Genomic DNA, 23,257 nt, shown 5'->3' with positions numbered 1-23,257 from the left:
TTTCCCCGCCAACACTAATGAGACTGTTTCCTATAATATCCTGATATGTAGGCTGATGGCATATTATCAAAGTACAATTAGGAAAATTAGCAAAGTGCAGCAAAAGGTAAAGTGCAAAAAAAAAAAAAAAAGAAACCATCTCAGGTATATATTAATAGCTTTCCCAGATGGTCTGACATAATACAAGTATACCATTCAAAGTATCAAATGGATGCACTGCTGGTCTTTAGGCCCTTCCTAAAATATCTATATTTTAGTTACAATTGAACTTTTGATAAGAAATGAGCAGTTATAATCACTCTCTGCCAAGAATCTGGGGTGCAGATTTTCTGTATCAACACCATATGACTTGAGGCTCAACCAACTGTCTTCTTCCAGGCCATCTGTCTGACTTGATAGCATTCATGTGTCGGGACAGCACCCCCTCCTTGCACCTGGCTGGGCCTGTAGAACCAGCCTTGCCCCCAGGCTCTCCACCTTGCACTCTACCTTCCAGTAGAGCCCCACACCCCTGAGTGCCACCCGGCTGCCGGGACATGGAGATCTCTTGTTTGTCATGCACAGAACCTCTTCCTCTCTGTTCCTCTGGGAGCTGCGCCCTACTTTCCTTTTTCCAAATGGCCCTGTGAATCTCAGAGAGTGTGTACCTGAGGCACCTATTCAGACTCTCCTGAGAATGCCAGGTTAGTCACAAAGAGCAAAAGACAGAGGCAGCTGAAACATTCCAAAGACAAAACTCTAAAGGATGCTTCTCAAAGTTCAGCCATCTCTGGGCTCTGTCTTTTCCATACCCAGCTCTTCGGTTCTTCCTTGGATTCTGACTGATTCATTTCTCTCCCAATCTGGTACTTTTATTTATTTATTTGTTTTTTGGCCTAAGTTAGCTTCCTTTTCTGTGGTATGCAGACCCCACACTGCCCCAGGCCTCATAGCTGGATTCTACATCTGTGCACCCCATTTGGAGCACAGTCTCAGTTGTACTGACTGCAGGGCCTCAGGGCCCCAGCCCAGACCTAGGGTCCTAGGCTTCTCTCATCCTGGCAGAGAAGACCAGGCATTGAGCCCTGAGTTCCTAGGAGACGTCACCAACCTGAACTCCCATCAGATCTCTGCTGCCCACCTGCCCATGTTCTGAGCAGAGTTCTGCCAAATTACTACCCTTGCCCTGAGGATCCTCAGCAAGTGCTCTGTTTGTGCACAGGGGCTTCCTAGGCAGTGCTAGTGGTAAAGAACCTGCCTGCCAAGGCAGGAGATATAAGAGACGTGGGTTCAATTTCTGGGTTGGGAAGATACCCTGGAGCAGGGCAAGGCAACCCACTGCAGTATTCTTGCCCAAATACAGTGTTCTTGCCAGAATCCCACAGAGAGAGGAACCTGGCAGGCTACAGGCCATAGAGTCACAGAGTCAGACATGACTGAAGTGACTTAGCACGCACACATGTTTCCAGACAAGACGAAGAGGAGGCTCTCTCACTTCCCACCATAGAGACAACTGTGTTGTGATCTCATGCCCAAGCCTAGCTCTACCAGGCCAGGATCTACCGTGCCAATGGCCAAGGCCATCTGTATAGATAGCAGCTTGTGATGGTAGCACTTCAGGCTCTTCTAATGATGATGTCCTTTGCAAGTAAGCATACAAACACCAGGCTTCTCCAGGATCCTGCGGTCTCAACATAATAACCTCTAAGACCACTGACCATTGCCCCTGGTCACTAAGCTCTTTGTTCCAGAGTGTCTGGATCTTGTCTTCTTTTGGAAAGGTGACTCATGGAAGGTGACATTGGAAATTGTATTTTACCAAGATGAGATCTGGCCCATGTGTTCAGTTGCAGCCGTCTTCTGGTGCCTTATGAAAACTGTGTTTTATGACCTCTTGGTCTTAACCTGCCTGAATGACATGCCAAGTCAGCTTCTTTACTGAGCATTCTGAGAATCAGTGTTCTGGAACACCTCTACCCACTGTACATGTCTGCTTTGCCTGTGGTAACCTAAAGAAATGTATTCTTGAGGTCTCTTCAGTGGAAATCCTGGGCCAACCTCTGTTCTTCCAAACAGTGCCTGAGCCTACATCCCCAGAAAGCTTCAGTCATAAGCTTCCTCTTTTGGAGACAGGAACTTCACAGCAGTAAGGTGACATCTCAGATAGTGAGTCAAAGGGACAAGATGAAGCCACCGTACTTTTAGGGCACGCACTAGTAACCTGACTCTGCCTCCCACAGACTGAAAGGGAGTGGAAAGAAGGAAAGGAGCCTCGTTCCCAGCACTTCAGAGAGCAAGCAAGTGCCTCATAGCTGCAAATGTTGAGTATTTGGTAAACTGTCACTTGGTCCTAATGCCAAAATGAGACTTCCTGCTCCCTCCCTTGAAATTGACAATAGCCTGGGATGAGTTCTATTTGACTTTGCATCAGTCAGAAGGTGGGAAGCTATGTTCTTGGGATTTGCAGACAACTTCTGGCAAGTGAGGGGAAACTTCACCTGATCTCTCAGATCCCATTACTAAAGAACTTCTACTTCCAGGTTGTCATCGAATACAGAAATGAGCTCAAGTTGTATCATGGGAGAGCTACTGTTCACATAGGGTGCATTTTTATGCAGGAAATGGTTAATATGGTGCCCAGAAAACTCTTCTTGGTAGCAGGCATGGAGCAAAAGGATAGGTCATTTTTAAAATGGTTTTTATCAGCAGGAATGGATTTAGTCTAAGTGTAGAGAAAGCTAAACCATGAATTAATACCAAAATTTTCCATCATTAACATTCATGGTGTTGCTGCCTCTTAAAATAAAAAGCCATGTGGTCCAGAGTTGGTCAGCATCAATACCTATGGGTCATGCTAAAAATAGAAGTGAATCTAACTTCCTGAAAGCATACCACATGCATTTTTAATAGCTAGATCATATGGGGGAAATCAGCATGTCTATTATTAAAAAAGGAAAAGCTGAGCCTTAGAACACTAATCTGGAACATGAAGATTATGTGAGACAAATTCTGGACATGGAAATGATAATTCTCCCTGCAATGGGAAAATAGTTTAATAGAGTTCAATGTATTAACAAACCTGTGGTCAAATGTTAAAAAAGAAAATGTAATCAGTGATAAACAGAAGACCCAAAGAGAATATTCATATTTGAGCTATAAAGCATTCAGATACAGATGATCTAGAGCACCTGCCATAGAGCTTATGGAAGTAACAGAAGTCACTGAAAGAAAGAGAAGGAAAATATTCAGAGATTCCCCTTGCCACAAAGTGGGCATCTGGGTTTGTTTTTTTATTCTAAATTAAAACACACATATTAAAATCGTAGGACTGCTAGAGGTTTCCCAGTCTGTGGTAGTGGTGCTACGCCTCTGCAGAAGGCATTGCAGGATTTGAGTCTGGCATTGTGGCATATGGAAAGACCCTTGACAAGTCTCATTTTGGACAGAGATGCTCAAGAAAGGATATAGAAGGCTAACTAAATGTTTGAACAATTATTCGAAATAGCATCTCTCATACAGAAGACATTGTGTTGGGGGAATTGGTGGGCTTTCAAGAGGCTGTGGGGCTACAGGAAATGAGGTGGATTTCCTGAGAACAAAGCTGGTGAGAATGTGGGCCTGATTACGGCCGGTTTTGCCCAGAGGTTTGTCTTATTGTGGGGTTAGTGTGGAGTGGGCCTCCCTGGTGGCTCAGATGGTAAAGAATCTGCCTGCAATGTAGGAGACCTGGGTTTGATCCCTGGCTTAAGATCCCCTGGAGAAGGGAATGGCAACCCATTCCAGTATTCTTGCCTGGAATGTTCCATGGACAGAAGAGCCTGGCAGGCTACAGTCCATGGGGTTGCAAAGAGTCAGACATGGCTGAGCAACTAACACTTTGGCTTCACTTCAGGGTATGAGTACGTGTAGGTACTGAAGAGATGATCCTGTGAAGTACGCTGAGCAGGCGGGGAAGTCAGACAAGGAAGGGGGAAGTCAGCCAACTGTTGGTAAATAAGCTGCTCACCACTGCGGGCACCTGGGTGCTATCCCAGCATATGCAGCAGTCCTCAGAACTGTCCCTCCATGGGACAGAATATGTGCCACCCACTCCTTCTCCTCGGAGGTTGAGGATTCACAGGCCCGGTGTATGAGCACCAGGGTGCTAAGTCAGAGACGTGCTGAGTCACCCTGGCCACTTCGTCACTCAGCGCTTGCTCTGTGCCCCCCAGTGGGAATGGACATGGGACACACGGCTAGGCTGAGGCATGCACTGTGCAGTCACTGAGGGCAGTTTGGATCAGGCGAGTTGCCTATTCACAGGAGTGATTCTCCCAGGTATCTGCTAACTATGACTGGTGGGGGGGGGGTGCCCATGATGTTGTGTGAGGTGGCTTCTGTTTTCTTGGCCTCTGTTCAGATATGGGGGCTCCTCTTCCTGGGACTGAGACCTCAGGAACGCAGACTGCACACTGTGTCTTATCAGTAGTCACGTCCACTGAAGCTAGACGTTTTCTGAGTGACAAAGATAGTTTATTCTAGCCACGTGGATACATACGGGAGCAAACCTACATAGAGGGGACGTTTCTGGACCCGTGGAGTATACCCAGGGATCAGCCCTGAATAGCTTACAGTCTCCTTTAATTTAGCTCTTCGCTTCTTAACAAGCAGGGTTTCCAGACATCAAATTCTGCCTCTTTTTACCAAGGGATGTGTCCTGTGGGTATTTCCACTCCCTTCCACATCTCCGCCCTCACACACTCTCCTGGGGGACACACTGCTTTCCCCTTGGAGCCAAAAGAGGAGGCTGGCGATGTCTTAAACTTCCCTTTTTCTGACCCTGCCTGGAGTAGCTCCTTCCCTGGCAATTTGAGCAGAAGATTCTTCCAGAACTTGAGTTTTCAGTGAGGTAATTTTCTTTTTTTATGTTCAGCCTTCCATCTGGACTTCCATTTTGCCTATTAAGATACTGAAGCCATTCTGGCTTTAAGCAAATGTTTACCAAACACAATCTATGATCTAGGGACTGACAGATGGAGACGTCCTTCTTGTTTTCTCAAGTAGAAATGAACTTGACACCCAGCTCAATTTAAGTCAGCAGACGTTTGCGGAGAATCTTCCATGTGCCAGCTACTCTTCTAGAGCTGGGAATAGTGTCAGCATAAGAACACTTTAAGCTGTGAGGAAAAGACTCTAAGTGGCTTTTTTTAAAAATAAGGAAATTCATTACCAGACAGCAGAGGTGGGGCTAGTCCAGGTGTGGCACAAGGCTCTGGCTCCACTTCTCTCAAATTCACTTGGCTCTTACGTCCTTCATGAATTTTGTCACTAGACTGCCTCCCCTGCTTGATTACAGGACGTTTGGAAAAGTTCCATAGGTCACATTTAGGCATGATAATGTCTGCAAACAGCAATGAGACTTCTGTTCTTCATTCATAGTTTCAGAAGTGAAGAAGTCATTCCCAAAACCTCTCTAGAGGTGTGTTCCCTTCACATATCACTGGTCAGAATTGTGCAACAGGTCTGTGCCCAAAAACCAACCACTGGACAGGGGAATGGAATTTCATGACTGGTTTGGAGAGTCCTTTGGACTGCAAGGAGGTCCAACCAGCCCATTCTAAAGGAGATCAGTCCTGGGTGTTATTTGGAAAGAATGATGCTAAAGCTGAAACTCCAGTACTTTGGCCACCTGATGCGAAGAGTTGACTCATTGGAAAAGACTCTGATGCTGGGAGGGATTGAGGGCAGGAGGAAAAGGGGACAACAGAGGATGAGATGGCTGGATGGCATCACTGACTCGATGGACGTGAGTCTGAGTGAACTCCGGGAGTTTGTGATGGACAGGGAGGCCTGGCATGCTGCGATTCATGGGGTTGCAAAGAGTCGGAAACGACTGAGCGACTGAAATGAACTGAACTGAACTTGGACCGATCAAGATATACTGAGATCAACCCCGAAAGCATGTGTCCATGTGAAAAATGGTGGCTGCTGGCTGTTTGCAGGGATCAGAGGTCAGAGTGAGCATCTCTCTTGCCGGCAGCAGGAAGAAGAGAGTGGTGGATTCCCTGGGAGAAGACGTGTGGGCTGCCACCACCATGGAACTTCAGTACCAATAACAGCAGAATGGCCTGGACTCATTCTCCCAAGGCCCACCCAGCTGCAGATTTACACTTGAACGGATGCAACCTTGACAGAACTGATCAGCAGAAGAAATCTACCCAGAACCTAGAAAGTGGGGCTTACACCTCAATTTTGAAATTGTTCTTACAGATCTTAAAAGACCTGGCCATCAAATAAAAATAATTGGTAGCATAATGTCTAGCAGAAAGAAGACTTATGGCTCATGAAGCTGAAGTCACGGAAGTTCAAAATAGGAGATTACCTGGACATAGGAGAAACTGCTCCAAATCAGGCACCACCTCCTTCAGGGCACATAAGACTACGTAAAATTTTATTTGCTCTTTCTTTAATTTATTTTTCAATCAATAATTTTTAATATAGTCATCATATTATCATTTTATATAATTATATTATTAATACAATTATTAATATAATAGTCATAATAATGGCTATTGCCATTAAGACTTTAAAACCTAAACAAATTGTAATTCATCTATTTAGGAGTTAGATTTGGTAGTGTGATGGTATGAATTTTAATAGAATTCCAAGCCCATATGTAAAATACAAAGAAAAGTGCTTAGTATTCTGTGTAAAACTGTGTTGTTCAATATATGAGTGCAGTTAAAAAAAAAAAAAAGATGGATCCCTAAATCAAATCAGGATTCTAACAGGAGGGAGTAAGATGTGTGTGTACGCAAAGTTGGATAGAAGGTTGATTGGTACCTTTTCAAATAGGACTGGTCATTCCTTGTAGTTTCTTATTGCTTACAAATATTTTTAAGCTTGCATTTTATTCAAGTAAAAAAAACAACTTTGGCCAATAACTGCAACATTTGGAGTCTTTTATCAAAGGAAGGACTGAAGTTTCTTCTGTTAATTCCAGCTCTCCCTCATGGTGCCATCCTTCCTGGTGTGTTCATTATGTGCCTCTGATTTTCATTAGAAACTTACTTAAGAGAGGTTTTTTTTTTTTTTTTTTTTTTTTTTAAGTCTAGAAGGAAGAAGAGCTCCTCCAAAAACTATGTTCATTTCCTTCTGCCAGTGCCCTGGGAAATTACCAGTCTAATACTAAATTGAATTCATAGTTTAATGGAAATTTGGAAGTTTTTTCCTTTCAAGTAAAGCATTCTAAAGCACAGAGGCCCCTCACCAAAGCTTGCTCAGGACTAAGAGTACTACTGATTGGAATGAACATCTTTGTGTATATTAAACTGGCAAAGATAAGGCAGGTTTAGAGGGCTTCCCTGCTGGCTCAGTAAGTAAAGAATCTGCCTGCAATGCAGGAGACCCGCGTTTGATCTTTTGGTTGGGAAGATCCCCTGGAGAAGAGAATGGCTATGCACTCCAGTGTTCTTGCCTGGAGAATTCCATGGACAGAGAAGCCTTGTGGGCTTTATCCATGGGGTCACAAAGGTTGCAAAGAGTCAGATGACAGAGCAACTAACACTTTCACTTTCAAGGTAGGATTAGCATTTATGGAGTGGCATCGGTCTAGGAGCTAAAATTATCAGGAAAGGTGCAAAGTGACCTGGAGGTCTGAACATGAAAGTAACATTTAAAACTAATGGATGATATAGCACAGGGAACTATATTCAATATTTTTAATAACCAATGATGGAGAAGAATATGAAAAAAATATGTATATATACATATATGTAACTGAATCACTTTCTGTACACCTGAAACTTAGCACTACATTGTAAATTAACTGTACTTCAATTTTAAAAAGTAATGGGTGAAATAACCTGAGAAGGTAAGATTCAAAGTTGCAGGTTTTAGAGAGAAGGGATGAAGAATGTTTTGGAAGCAGTAATAAAGAACAAGAAGGATATCACCTCCCTACTTCCTGACAGTGATACAAGAACTGGAGAAGGAAAAAAAAAAAAAAAAACCAGCCGTCACTTGAGAGGGCTGTGGAGGGGCAGCCTCCTTGAGGGGGATGCAGGCTTCCATGAGAGCAGGAAGTGAAGGGAACATTCAGAGAAGAGGGTGAGGATAAAGGACTTCTGGCTAATGGTGGATTGTGCATTCCATAAGCCCTGAGGGAGGAAAGGAAAAAATACAGGATGTGCTGAGCCTTATGAGCTTTAGAGTGTAGGGGAGATAAACACACTTGGAATTCTGGGACTGCTTGTGATAACTGATATAAGTAGGCATTAAAGGCTTAATCAATCCTGAATGTTCATTGGAAGGACTGATGCTGAAGCTGAAACTCCAGTACTTTGGCCACCTGATATGAAGAACTGACTCATTGGAAAAGACCCTGATGCCAGAGGAGAAGGGGACAACAGAGGATGAGATGGTTGGATGGCATCACTGCCTCAATGGACATGAGTTTGAGTAAGCTCTGGGAGTTGGTGACGGACAGGGAAGCCTGGTATGCTGCAGTCCATGGGGTCCCAAAGAGTCAGACACGACTGAGCGACTGAACTGAAAGGCTTAATGAGATTAATATTAGGTTCAAAATATACAGTGTTGGGAAAACTCTGAGTTTTGGAGGTATGAAGGGTAAGTGTCTATGCCTTGCTTTTGACCCCTGATGAGGAAAGTAAGGAGAACTGCAGAGGTGTGGCCTTGGACCGAGTGTGTGAGGCTCTCTCTAGACTCCAGTTCTGGAAGCTAGAGCTTGCAGGAGCACCATCATATAGAGCTAGTGCTCCAGGGCAGAGCCTGTGGAAAGCCTCACTCTGGTTGCTAAAAGGAGAAAGGGGACTATTCTGTGCCCACCATGTGCTATGCACTGTGCTTCTTGAGTATGTTATCAATTTTAATCAATATGGCATCTGTGCTGAGTAAGAATTATTTTTATTGAGCCCATTTTGTAGACGTGAGGATGGATCTTTGATCTCCTTAGGTGTCTTTAACAGCTTGCTTTGTAGCATCACAAGCAGCCACTACACGAAGGAACACAATTCCTGATTTGTAAGTGTGTAGTAACTTTAGACGGAGAAGGCAATGGCACCCCACTCCAGTACTCTTGCCTGGAAAATCCCATGGACGGAGGAGCCTGGTAGGCTGCAGTCCATGGGGTCGCTCAGGGTCGGACACGACTGAAGCAACTTAGCAGTAACTTTAGAATACTGGGATTTGCGGGGACAAGGAAGGTGTTCACTTTACCTTCCATCAGCTCCTACAGGACAAGTGCTTTAAGGAGAGAAACATGTCTTTGGTAATGAAGGTGTGAAGACAACAGTTCTGAGTGCCTGATCCAACAGGCCTAGGGCCAAGTGGTGCACTAGGTGAAACCCCAAAATGAGAGTGCCTGTGGAGGATAAGCCAAGGAGCCTCTGCAGACCATCATGTGAGTGCTTCAAACAGATAAGCTGTGCTCCAGAGAGACAACATGAAAAAATCCTCCTCCAGCACGACCTGGTCTTAAGTTGGCTATTTCCTGCAAACATACATTCAGGAATTTTCCTGTAGGAGCTGTTATCTTCAAGTGCATCAAGACATGAAAATTCAGCAGCAAGAAAAATTTATACACTCCTTTAAATATCTTCCATAGACAGCACAGGGGAATGATTTAAGGGAGAGAGAATAACAGAGCACATTGATCATTTTAAAGGTTTGTTTCACAGTTTTCTGAACTTCTGTCACTGGGGACATAACCCATTATACCATAACATTTGGGGAGAAGTCCTCAACAGGGTATCCACTTGGAAACCCAATGAATTACCAGTACATTTTGCAAATGGGAGCTCAAAATTATACATGTGCACACACACACACATATGTAATACATAGGCAATCTGGGTAAGACGTGATTTTTTAAATTTTTGCAATTTTATTTCCAATACTGGATTTATAGGCACTCTCATGAGATATATTTTCCTTCTGAAGGTAACAACAATAATTTTAGCCTATATGTCATGCTAAGTTGCTTCAGTCATGTCTGACTCTGTGCAGCCCCATGGACTATAGCCCACCAGGCTCCTCTGTCCATGGGGTTCTCCAGGCAAGAAGAATGGAGTAGATTGCCATTCCCTTCTCCAGGGATCTTACTGACCCAGGGATCCAATGGCATCTCTTAACCTGCATTGGCAGGCAGGTTCTTTACCACTAGCACCACCTGGAAAGCCCCTTAGCCTATATGAAGTGAAGTAAAGTGAAAGTCACTCAGTCCTGTCTGACTCTTTGCAACCCATGGACTATACAGTCCGTGTAATTCTCCAGGCCAAATACTGGAGTGGGTAGCCTTTCCCTTCTCCAGGGGATCTTCCCAACCCAAGGATCAAACCCAGGTCTCCCACATAGTGGGTTGGAGGACGGTTTCTTTACCAGCTGAGCCACAAGGGAAGCCCTTAGCCTACATAATTAACTTAAATAATTATTTAATGCAGAAGGATCCATGAAATGAAATGAAATGAGTATGCTCCCCGACTTTCATGTTGCCTGACTACTTTTCAGGAGCACGTATGGTTGCAAATTGCAAAATCTTTAACGGAAACAAGACCCAGGGAGGTTTTCAGGACCAGTGCGGCAGGTGAGGTTCTATGGTACACGGGAATCGTATCTTAAATTCTAGAGTACCCAAAATGGAGAGAAAGGCAAGTGACAGGCCAAGGATTGATTGTATTTTCTTCCCTCCATAGTTATCAGGCGTAGTGGCACAGACCAGCAAAACGCTCACATTACCGCACTGCTGAGGGTGAACAGCCTCCTGTGCCCATCACCCTCTCTGGGCCCCAGGCTGCCTTAGGTACCAGAGACCGTTTTTCCCCTCATGAAGTATTTATATTTATATCCACACATTCGTCCATTCAATCATCCAGGCACATTTACACGAATAGAACACACTGGCAGATAGACTCTGTGTGTGTGTGTGTGTGTGTGTGTGTGTGTGTGTGTGTGTGACTTCTACTCACAGAAGCCTACACAAGCACTGTGCTTTGTCTCCTTTCAGGTCACCCTTCCCCCGAGGAGTGATCACTGGGAAGGCACCTGCCTCTGCAGCCGATTCCCACCCTGCTTTAGTTCAGTATGAGCCCAGAGCTGGTTGGGTCGGGAATAGGCGAAGCCCCCCTTCCCGCAGCGTCTAGCGGGCAGCATCGGAGATGGGGGGGAAGAAGGGGCAGCGGCTGGAGGTCCAAGGGAAGCAACGCCCTCCTTTGCGCTGCGTTGGTGGCCGCTCCAGCCCTGGGTGTGGCCTTGTCGGGGCAGGTTTCTCCGGAGCTGCTGAACCCCGCCACTTTGAAACGAGGGGGGACTCTTGCTGGCGTCCCCAGCACGTCAAGGGGCGAAATGTTACTGAAAATACTAACAAAATTCCCTTGGCTGTTAAAACAATTAAAAAAAAAAAAAATTAGGTAGCTTCCCCCCCAAAGGCCATTTCAGATGTCTGCCTGAGTCCGGCTGTCTGGCCCTACCTGGCATTGGGGTGACCCTAGGCAACTGGCAAAGTTTCCCCCCTCCCCGTCTGCTCCTGCTGCGCCCAAGATTCGCCTCCACTTGTATGTCACTGTGGGGGAGGGGGAGGTGGGGGCACCTAGCCCGGCCTGGTGGCTCCCGGGGAAGCCGAGTCAAAGTTAAACAGGTCAGCCCCCAGGCCCCAGAAACAGGAGGTGCGCCTTTCCCCGCTAGGCACCCGCGGGCTCCCACACTCGGGATTCCCTGTGGTCCCACCGGACAGACTCCGGGCGCCGCCCCCAGGTGCGCAACGCACCGTCACACCCAGTGACTAATTAAAGAATGGGTCCCTTTTCACCCTCCTACTGCGAACTCGGAGCCCTGACTTCTCCAAAAGTACCTGCGACTTGGGGGTGACCCTACCCGCCCCATCCCGCGCCGCCGCCGCAGCGCCCAAGACGCCGACTTCCCGGAGCGCGCTGGCCCGCCCCGCAGCTAGTCGTGCGCGGCTGCCGCCTCCCCCGCGCGCCGTGACTCCCTCCTCGCGCGCCGCTCGTACTCTCGCCACGCCGCTGCCCGGCACTGCAGCACCGGGGGGCGGAGGCGAGGCGGCGGAGGCGGAGGAGGAGGATCGCAGCTTGCGAGCCCCGAGCCGCTCACCCGCCCCGCCTCTCGTGGCTGACCCGCTCCGAGGAGTCGCCGCTCCGAGGAGTCGCCACTCCGCGCGCTGCGGGAGAGCGCGGCAGACGGAGGCGCCCCGGAGGAGCGAGGCTGAAGGCTGAAGGCTTGACTCTGTCCTAGGAAGTGGGTGTCCGGCGGCTGGCGAGGTGAGTAGGGGACCCTGGCAGCGGGGGCGGATTTTCCCGCCGCTACTTCTTGTCCCTCCGGGACCAGCAGGCCGGGCGCTGCAGCCTGGGGAACTTTTCGTGGCCTTTTAGAAAAAGCAACTTTGCCCCACCCGCCCACGGGGAGGTGGTTGCAGGTGCGAGGTGCTGCCCGGCCGGCCGGATACCTTTGTAGGAGCAGGACCGAGGAAGTAGGGGTAAAGCAGATAGAGTGACCCCCGGTTGCCTGGGCTTGGTCTGGGGGAAGCGGGCGCGCTTTATCCCGGATTCTCGACGGAGGTAGGTGGGCAGCTGCGGCGGTTGCGGGGGCCGCGCCCTCGTTCTGCAGGGACCTCTACTATCCTTTGCTTTTGTGATTCGATGGGCAGGAGGAGGCTGATTTAAAACGAGCAGCTACGAAACCCTGGCCGGGTGTCCGACTGCGCCTCGCCGGTACCCCTGTACCGCAACCCAGCCTTGGGCTCAACTTTTTAGCCGGGAATCCCTTTGCAGACGGGCGGGCGGCGGGAGATCAGAGGCAGCCGCAGTGGGCGCTGCGGAAGCCTAAAAGAAACACCTGAGATGTAAGGTCTGTTCCCCGCTCCCCAGATCTTCGAAGCCCCCGTCTAGTCTAGTGTCCGCACCAGAACTAGCGAGGGCTGGAGAGCCCGGAACCCCGCGGGTCTGTGTGTGTCTGCGCTTAACCACACTGTGCCTTCATTTAGTAAAAACCTACTGAGCGCCTACTGTGTGCCAGGCGCGGCGAGAGAGCTCCACTGGTGTGAAGCTCCGCGGGGAGAGGGGCCGTCACCTTTAAATAAACTACCGAAATGATTTCAGGTGCTGAGAAGGGCGGTGGAGGCGATTCCCCCACCTCAGTGACCCTTTCTCTTGGCAGGCTCTTTCCCCCCGGCTTCTGGGTTCTAGAACTGGGAAGACTTTCCTCCAGCGTGCCGAAGGGACAGCCTGGGGCTGGGCCCACCAGGACTACGAAATACGGTGATGAACTTGGCTGGGGGCAGCGGGCACCCAGCCTCAGATGCTCAACCCAGAGCCTTCGTGTGGGCGTGCGGGGACGGAGAGGGAGGGGCTGAGTCACACGGGCTGGAGGTGCCGCCGGACGGCCCGAGCCGGGGTGGGGGAGTCGGGGCGGCGGAGCCGGGGAGGTGGAGGGGGATGGAGGGCGCTCGCGTCACTGGCTGCGTGCGTTAGTGATGCAAATGCGGGCCCGCGAGCGGGGGCGAGGGCTGGGGATGCGGGAGGCGGCGGAGTCTCCGTCTGGGAGCGCGCGTGTGTGCGTCAAAGGCTCTCGGAGGATGGATGTCCTGCGGCGGCCCCGGCGCGGGGCGCGGCGACTAGGGGAGGCGCGGGCGGAGGCGAGGACAGGCGGACTGCGGCGGGGGCGGGCGGCGAGGGAAGCCCCGCAGGGCCCCGGCCGCGGGCCGGCAGGCGGCTCCGCAGTGCACCGCAGTGCAGCCGAGGCGCCGCAGAGGCCGGAAGCTCCCCGGGGACCGAGAAGATGGAGCGTCTTTTAAGGCGCTGCGACAGGGATTCCCTGACGGTCTCCTCCGACTCTGGGCCTCCTCCCTTCATTCTTAACCGACTGACAGGGCGAGAAGGAAAGTTGCTTCAGTTCCATTGCTATCCTTAACCCTGGGGGAGAATTGGGTATTAATCCGGCATCCGCTCATTTTCAGTGGTCAGTTCCGAAAGGCCTCGTGCTCACGGCCAGTTTTCCTGTGAAAGCTTTGATGTTGAGGTTCTTCGGATTCTGTAGCGCTGATCCATTCCTTCACCGTTCTTCAGGAGTTTTGTTAGGAGGCCCGGCCTCTAAGTGGAGCTTGAGAAAGGCTTGCAAAACAATGTGCCCACATTCTTCCTAAAAATGTGTTGAAAACCGTATTCCAAGTGCATTCTCTGGTAGAGAATAAAAAGGCCAATCCACATTTCATTCTATGTATTAACAACAGCAACAAAAAAAGGACCCCACTTTCTGGAAACCTAATGGCAAAGATTTTTCTACCGGCTTTCCTGGATGAGCCCACATTGGCAGGATGTGTGGCAAAATGAATGAAGGGAGTGATGGAGTTGAGGGGTTAACGGGAGAAAGGAGGGAACGTAGTTATTAAAGAGAAGAGAGTTAAAGGTCCTAGTCTCATTTCCCCCAAGTATTGTGTTATGTCACCACCTTATGTTATGGGCAAGTGACTTACCCTTTTGGGTTCATCCTCCGTGTTTGAGAAATGTGAAAAATAGCTGAGACTAGCTCTTATTAAAAAGTTGTTTTGAGGACAAAAGAGAGCGTCTCAGAGTTCTGGACGTACGTATTCTGTATGCATGGCAAATATTATAAAACAAAATCCCTTTAAGGAAAGAGAAAACATATTTTTTAAAAAAGTCTGGCGATTTCCTCCGGCACTGTTCCTTTAATGAAATTTGGCCTTCAGTGTCAGCAAATGCAGACAATAGACTTGTCCTAGCAGTCTAATATAAAATCAAATGCCATTAGCTGCTGGCTGTCTGGAGGAGGGGGGCAGGGGAGGGAAAGCTCTGGATTGCATCTGAGTGTTTTGATGATGTAGTGGAGAAATTAAATTTATTTTTCATGACCCAATGACATTTGAAAGTAGCATTGGGTCTGAGCAGCACACTAGCCTAGGAGCTTTTAGGTAAAAATCCTAGTCATTATTGATACTGTCATATTCTGTAAGTGTGGAAGGTCCCTCAGAAAACAGAATGTAGTTTCCACAGGCAATTACTGCAGAAGACATCAAAATGTGCAGTATATTACCTGACCACAAGTACCAGAAAATCCATTTCCTGTAATTAGGGGTGTTAGCTCTTATTCTGAGGTAGACTTCTTGATGACATGTTTCATGAATAAAAGTATCTGATGTGTCAGAATGCCTTCCGAATCAGGTCACTATGTTGCTATTCATGTTACTCATGCATGATGGTAGATTCCCGTGAAGAGTATAAGTTAAAATGTCCTTTTAATTCTATGCAGCTGTATCAGGAGAAAATCTATGATCATCACTGCTTCTTGGTTCCATGTTGCTGAGATTTCTGTCTGAGCCATGGCTTATGACATGGATACCATTATTCATTTAACACAAACTCATCATTTCGATAAAGTCTGTAAACCTAGGAGAGGCAGCCCCCCTCCATCAACTCCATGCAGCTTTGGTACAACGTTGCGAAATTAATTAGAGTTTTACTTTTTAAATTCCATCTCTGTTGAGTAGCTAGTGTAAAATGTTGCAGTGGATAAAATTGGAAGCTTCTTTTTTTTTTGACATAGCTGAAATAACGAGGGGGGATGAAGTTACTGTTTTAATTCTTGCTGGAATGAGGATATAAAGACACTATATAGTTTATCTGAAACACCGCTTGTAATTAGGAAAGGTTGGTAGCCATTATATATCAAGTGGTTTCCCTGGAAAGAAGTAAACAAAATGAGATGAACTAAGAGGGCTGGATTGGATGGTTTGGTCCTTTCTGATTCTAATGTTCTTTCCCTCCATAAAATATAAGAAATATATAATACATAATATTTTAAATTTGAACTTTTCTTATAAATAGAATATAAGAGATTTTTTTTAATTAACTCATTGCAATTTTACATGGGACCATGGCTGTGTATTTGTAATTAGTCTGTTAGATTTTGTATTATGCCATGAGGGGTATGAGTTAAAACATTTTAAAAAGACCAGAGTTGAAAAATAATAATCTCAGTTTAATGTAAAGTGAATATTGAGTTCGCTTTAATATGACACTTTAAATGTTTTCTCTTGACCACCTAAAGCACACCGTGCCTGCTGTATCTTTTCCTGTGGACAGTAGGTGATACAAATGATTTAGACCAGACACTGTAAACTGTATTGATGGGTTTTAGTCTTTGTATAGCACTCAGGCCCTCTTATAATTTAAGAGCACAATGAGATTTATGACAAGTTAGAGTGCTTTCTCCTGTCATTTACTATTCTTTGAAAACCCTGTGAACTAGAAATCCTAGAAGAGTCTAATAGATCAGAATTCTTGAATAGTCATGTGCTCCCCCAGGTTGCTTGTCCAGGTGGAGATTTCTGAACCCCATCCCAGGCGTCCCAAATGCGTGGTTTCCTGTGTGGCCCAGAGTGTGCAGTTTCTCAGGTTCTGTCCCATGGGTTGGATGCTGTCGTCTGGGGACCACAGTTGCAGGAACACTTGAAATAGTACTTGGCCATGCAGCAGGGACCCAGAACACGTGGGCTCTCTAAGCTGTGTTTTTCTGTTTGGTACTGATGGAATGTCTGCTTGAAACTCTCAGAGGGATCACATTCTAGCTTGGCAAGGCAGGTTTCAAGATGGCTGGCTTCTTTGGTAAGAGGCAGAGGCAGAGTGAAGTCTGTGTTTGGGAAGGACTCTGTGGAGACAGACGGGCGTAGGCAGAGGGAGCGTGACATAGACGGGTCTGTCTACTGGCATAAAGACTGAAAACCTTGGCCTTCAAAGTCTGCAAGGCTCTGGGTGGTCTGGCCCCAGCTCACTTCCGTAACCTCGGGTTACCTAACCCCCGAACCTCTCCCATCCTAGCAGCCTTCAAACATCAGTCTTCTCCTGCCATGGCAAGCTCATCACTTGCTCCAGCCTGCCTTCCTCACATTAATGCCTGGTGTTATTTAGGTTTCAGTCCAATCTTCCCTTTCTGGAGAAGCCTCCTGAACCTCTTTTGTGAGGTTAAAATGCCCTCCCCAATCACAGTGTACTTTTCCTTCTCCATAAGATTGTCAGAGAAAAAGAGCATGCTCAGTTAAATTTCAATTAATTTTTAACATAAATGTCTCAAATATTGCATGAGACATATTAAAGCATTATTTATTATTTATATGAAATTTCAATTTATCTAGGCATTCTGTATTTTTATTTGCTAAATCTGGCAACTCTGTTTATAAAGTTCATTAATTTTACATTTCCTTTTTAAAAAAAAAAATGAGATTCTTTCATGAATAGCTCTCTCTCCTGACTAAGTTGTTAAACTCCAAGAATCCATGGACAGGACTGGGGCGAGGTGGTTGTTTTGTCTTCCTGTTTTCTCCCTAGAAGGAGCTTAGTAAACATTATCAGATGAATTAATGAGCTGTTTGAGAAAAATGGTGTAATCATAGACAAGTTTCTTAACCTCTCAGAGCCTTAATTTCTTGAGCTGTGAAAAGATGATTTTTATATCTACTTTTTAAGGTTGTATGTGGAGGTTAAATAGGAAAAATATACATAAAGCTCCTACCTTGTAGGCAGTATACAATAAAAGGTACCTTTTCTCTTCTCCCAATGTTTGTCTTATAAAATGAAAGGGTCCTTTTAAATATATGAAATCCTACTTACTTTTATTGCAATGCAATCCTGAATGTTTCTGGACTATTGACCAAATGCAGGGTGCTCTGGAGACTCACCTATGCAGTTACAGCAGGGCACCCATCTGGTGAGCAGTGACTCCTGAGGCTGGTTCATGGGCCTGTGGTGTATGTAGTCACAACAGGGTCTCACACTTGTGTGTGTGTGTGTATGTGTGTGTGCGCTTAAGCATGTCCAACTCTTTTGTGACCCCATCTACTGTAGCCTGCCAGGCTCCTCCATCCATGGGATTTTCCAGGCAAGAATACTGGAGGGGGTTACCACTTCCTTCTCCAGGGGATCTTCCCAACCCAGGGATTGAACCCACGTCTCCTGTGTCTCCTGCATTGGCAAGCGTATTCTTTACCACTAGAGCCACCTGGTGGGCTGCCGTCCATCGGGTCACACAGAGTCAGACACGACTGAAGTGACTTAGCAGTAGTAGCAGCAGAGCCACCTGGGAAGTCCTAGGAAGGGTCTTTTGTTTGATTTATGCTCTGCCCTCACCTTTTAAAATTCCTTGAACAAAGCATGCCCCGTTTTCCCTTCACATTGGACCTTGCCATCACGTTGTGTGTCCTGGTAACCCACGCACGTTTGTATATAACATGGACATCGGGAGTATTATATTTTGTCTTCATAATGACCCTAGGACCTTGCATTACTCAGAGAATTTGTGATTTTCCTATAGCTTATAACTGACTGAACCAAATTCAGTGTTCTTTGCACTATTCCCTGACTGTCTTCACCTGGTTATGACCAGAAGGTGTAACCATATCTTTGACTAAGCACTGGGAGCTTTGGAAGAAACTAGTCTTAGGTCTCCTATCCTTCAGTCACCTTCTCTTCCCCATCGCTGCTCTTGCAGTTGCTGAACCAGGGTCTCAAAATTCCAGGTCTGCCTTTCAGGAAAACCAGGACCACCAGCAGCTGTTTTAGGCGGGTATCTCCTCCACTATTCAGGTTTTAAAATCTGCAGGTTCACCCAAGATAAATAGTCATCTTGGAGGGTTGCAGTTTTTCTAAGAGAAGTATCTGAGATGTTGTTCTTTGCTCTCAATTACCCAGATGAGTCACACAGCACTGGGGCCTCTGCGGCAAGGAACGGCCACGCATTTTGGCAGTAGGTAGAGAAGGTGACCCACTTTGTCACGTCAGGCTCTGACTAGCGGATCCGCCGGAGAAGGGATAGGCTACCCACTCCAGTATTCTTGGGCTTCCCTTGTGGCTCACCTGGTAAGGAATCTGCCTGCAAGGTGGGAGAGCCTGGTCTGATCCCTGGGTTGAGAAGGTACCCTGGAGAAGGGGAAGGCTACCCACTCCAATATTCTGGCCTGGAGAATTCCATGGACTGTATAGTCCATGGGGTCACAAAGAGTCAGACACCGACTGAGTGACTTTCAGTTTCACAGCCTGATTTAAGATGTACTCATCTTAATATTACTTTTTTTTTTAGTAGTTCTAAGCATACCATTTTTTTCTTTATGCCACTTTTTCTGCTTATGTGTGTTTGTGTTTAAGAAGTGACTGTCCAGTGATTCCTTGGAGCCATTCTCAAATTTGCCCTCATATTCTTATTTTCAACATGTGACAGCGTTGCCCCAGTTTACACCCATTAAATACAGTATGAGCTGCATTGAACACACAAGTAATTTAAGTATAAATATTATTATTTTTTGAAGTATCCAATTGAATCTGCGGCCTGGGTTTCCTGTGGGCCACGTCAGTGTGAGGGTAGAATTATAGACCCACAATAACATCTACAGCCATTTCTCTGGTCCTGTTCCTCCCCCCTGTTGTGGATTCCCAGCCTCCTTTAAAGATTTCTCACTGTTTCTTTGCATCCTTGGGGACACTCCTTCGGTCCTCATCCCTAGTGCCCTGCAGCAACATCACTGCAGCATTGCCAGAGCCGCCTCCCTGTGCCCAGGATGCCCTGGCTCCAGCATCCCAGCATCCGCTGGTTCCGCCAGGTACTCTCGCTGTCCCTGGGGAGTTTAGAGAGTATGTGAAAGCACGTGGCTGGCAAGCGGACACTCCCAGTGACACCGTGTCCTGTGCTCACATTCTCTCATCCCCCGCTGATGACAGCCCATTGTCCTAGATTATAAACAGTGGATCTGAAATTGCCTTTTGCTTGGGATGAGTCCTTTCCTGGGAGACATTTTAGTCCTTCCCTTTCAGACATACTTCATGGTATCAGAATGTTCAGATAAATCTTCTCATTTTTGTAACGCTGTTTATGGCATCATTACTTACAAGAGTGAAAAGCTGTAAACAACTTAAATGCGCATCAGAGGATGATCACATCAATTATGGTGCATTTAAATAGTGAAACACTACACTGCCAGTGAAACAACTGAGGTGAACCGATGTTACTGGAACTATTTTTGAAATTATGTTTTAGTTAAAAATATAGAATTTATTAATATTAGCCAGAATATGCAGCATGTCACTATTAAAAAATTAAGGTATGTTAAAAAGTCTGGAAGGATAAAGAGATCAAACTGTTATCTTTGGGGAAAAAGATGGAGAGGATCTGACACTTTTACTTGATATATTTCTCAATCATTTTGAGTTTTCAGCAATAGACACATATTACCTTTTGTAATTAAGGCATCAGTAAAGGTGGTAAAGGTTAATTTCAAGATGTCCCTGTGATGCTATTTCTCATCTAAATAAATATAAATATGTCCCGATGTTTAAGTGGTAGGAAGCCATGCTGGTTTTTCCTGTGAATGTCTTTCCAGTTCATAATACCAGTAAGATAATCAAAGTTTTGAGAACATAAGTTAGTTTGGTACTGTATAAAGCAGTTTTCATTTTGAGAGAACAAAGGCGCAAACCTATCAGTGTTCGATACAGTAGCCTGTGAGAAGGACTCCGGGTTGCTGACCTAGGTTGTTAAAGCTGAGTCCCTCCCACCTTCCTCCACCCTTGTTATCAGTAACTCTTATGTGTCCAGTAGCTGTCATAAGCTAGATTAACTGGCTGCACATTTTACTTTGAGGAACATTATTCTTTCTACTGTTGGTGTTCAGTCGCTCAGTCATGTCTGACTCTTTGCGACCCCACAGACAGCAGCACGCCAGGCTTCTCTGCCCTTCACCATCTCCCAGGGTTTGTTGAAACTCATTTCCATGGAATTGGTGATGCCATCCAACCACCTTATCCTCTGTCGTCCCCTTCTCCTCCTGCCCTCAGTCTTTCCCAGCATCAGGGTCTTTTCCAATGAGTCAGCTCTTTGCATCAGGTGGCCAAAGTATCAGAGCTTCAGCATCAGTCCTTCCAATGAATGTTCAGGGTTGATTTCCTTAAGGATTGACTGGCTTGATCTTCATTCTCTACTGTGACTGTGTATTTGATGGGCCTGAAGGTCAGCACTTTTTTTATCTTCTCTTCTTGTGGACCTGGCATGCCCTCCTTCCCACCATCTTGCCTCCCCCCGCTCTGAACATCCGCACATTGGTTCATGGCAAAGGCTCCTACCTGTCCTCCAAGCCTCAGCCTAAAAATCACGTGTCATGACCCTCCACAGCAGAGTTAGGGCCCCTTTCTCTGCCTCTCCCAGTCCCCTTGCAGCCATACAACATGAGTGCTTCTCATCCTGTGTCACAGTGGCCCCTCCACTGGAGCTGAGTCCCTTAACTCAGGAGTTCCTAGACTCTGAGTCCCTTGAACTTCAAGGCAAGAGCCCAAAACTTTGGGATCTTTGTAACTCCTGGCACTGGACACATAGGGGCTAAAAATATTTTTAATTATTAAAAAATCTTTTTTAAATTGAAGTATAATACACAGAAAAGTGTGCTTTTTAGAAGGGTATGGCTGAATTGATTTTTATAAACTGAGCACATGTTTTTAAACAAAACCCAGATCATGGAGGAGATTGTGCCCCAGAAGCTCCTTGGATGTCCATTTTAGTCATAACCCACTTCTGCTGTTCTGATTTCAGTCCTTTGGAGGTGCTTAGCATAGCTCTCCCTTAAGTGTTAGTTGCTCAGTCATATCCGACTCTTTGTGACCCCATGGACTATAGCCTACCAGGCTCCTCTGTCCATGGGATTCTTCAGGAAGAATACTGGAGTGGGTTGCCATTCCCTTCCCCAGGGATCAAACCCAGGTCTCCCTCATTGCAGGCAGATTCTTTACTGCCTGAGTCACCAGGGAAGCCCCAACTCTCCCTAACCTGCCCAGATGCCTTGTTTTTTCATGCCCACCATCAGAGACAGTGCTTGACAGAGCCTTACAACTGCCGAAGTACCTTAGAACGTCACGGCTGTGCCAGAATGCTGACTCTAGACTCCCAGACGTCCAGTCTACAGTGTGCTGGAGTCAGAGAAGGCTTGCTCCACACTGCTGGCCGCAGGGCAGCTCTGCCCGAGGTCTACATCCCCCAAGTAGATGATAGAGAGGTTCTGCCATTTGACAGCTACTCATACCGGATTCTGTAAGCTTCCTTCTGTTTCTAACTTGCTGAAATTGAACGTGTATGGAACTTCATCTTCTGCTCTTAAGCCTCTGATTAATTACAAAATCATTTCTTTTCAATAGATAAAGGCTCTAGAATTTTAGAATTTCTATTTCTTCTTGTGTCAGTTTTGGTAAGCAGCCTTAAAAAAAATTGTCAATTTTAGCCAGGTTGTCAAATTTATTGCATAGTTACGTACAATTTTACAATCACTGCTTTGTTTTTATTTTGTGAACCCTGTGATTCTTGTATCTAATTGTATTTTCTTCACTCCCTTGGCTAGTATAGGCTTAGTCAGTTTTTTTGTAAAGATTCTAGAAACTTTACAGAGTCATGCAGTGTTATCTGAAGATCTTAAAAAATATATATGAATTATTTAAAATGAGTCTTTAGCCCATTTGAACCTGTAATCATTGCCTGTGATTATATACAGTTTTTAAAGCTCACTATTTCTTTTATTTATCATTGAATAACAGCCCTAAAAATTCAGAAGGTTAGTAAGTAGATGGAATGATAGATACATGTAATTAATTTTTAAAATGTGTAAATGATAGAGAGGTTTATAGAAGATATCAAGTTCTCTGAAGGCAAAAATGTTGGCAAAAATGAAATACTTATGGGCTTTCTGTGGGCCTACTGATTATTTAATGATATCTGTGTTTGTAATCTGAAAGGATAAAGGAACCCCTTAACTTGAGTTTTGAGGACAGGGATTTTATTTGTGATAGCCATGGGCCTTATTCAGTCCTCATCATGTCTCTGCCTGCTTTACGTGAATTTGTCAGATTATGGCAGACTTGCCTATTCTGTCCTTCAGGGTGGTTGCAGGGGAGAGAGCTCATGAGACTGGCATCGGCGTGGTTTATTGCAGGGCTCTCCCCATACCCAGTGGCCCCTACAGCCAGTGAGCAGCACTGTGTTTATATAGCACCAGTTAGCTTCCGCCGGTTCCCTGGGTTCCACCCAGTCTTCCTCCCACATTCTGTCCAACATCACAAGTCTCTTATTGACGTTTCTATTTCTGTTTTAACCCTCTTTGCCTCCCCTGTGCTAGGTGGGCAAGTATATGCCAGACATTTATTACTAAGTCATGCTGCCTTACCAGCCACTCTATAAGTTAGTAACTGAAAGTAATAATCATTTCTTTTCACCCACGCATCTGTAGATT

At 46.2% G+C, this 23,257-nt stretch overlaps 1 protein-coding gene across 6 annotated transcripts in view; it reads left to right on the top strand.

Moving 5' to 3' along the window:
* The window catches only part of SV2C (synaptic vesicle glycoprotein 2C), a 444,657-nt gene that overhangs the window by 212,129 nt on the left and 209,271 nt on the right, over positions 1-23,257 (top strand). The window contains exon 1 of one of the 6 annotated variants that reach the window (XM_086323185.1): positions 11,955-12,251. The exons of 2 other annotated variants lie outside the window; for them this stretch is intronic. The gene's annotated coding sequence lies outside the window, so the exon portion shown is untranslated. Of the gene's footprint in view, positions 1-11,954; positions 12,252-12,416; positions 12,549-13,078; positions 13,248-23,257 lie in introns of those variants that run through there. 3 more of the 6 variants (XM_086323189.1, XM_086323188.1, XM_086323186.1) reach the window with 3 other exon arrangements.

Source organism: Bos grunniens, chromosome 10 (genome assembly GCF_055505025.1).
Source record: "Bos grunniens cultivar Pamir isolate PY7600 chromosome 10, Bosgru_T2T1.0, whole genome shotgun sequence".
NCBI lineage: Eukaryota > Metazoa > Chordata > Mammalia > Artiodactyla > Bovidae > Bos > Bos grunniens.
This window is presented reverse-complemented; position numbering and strand designations above follow the sequence as displayed.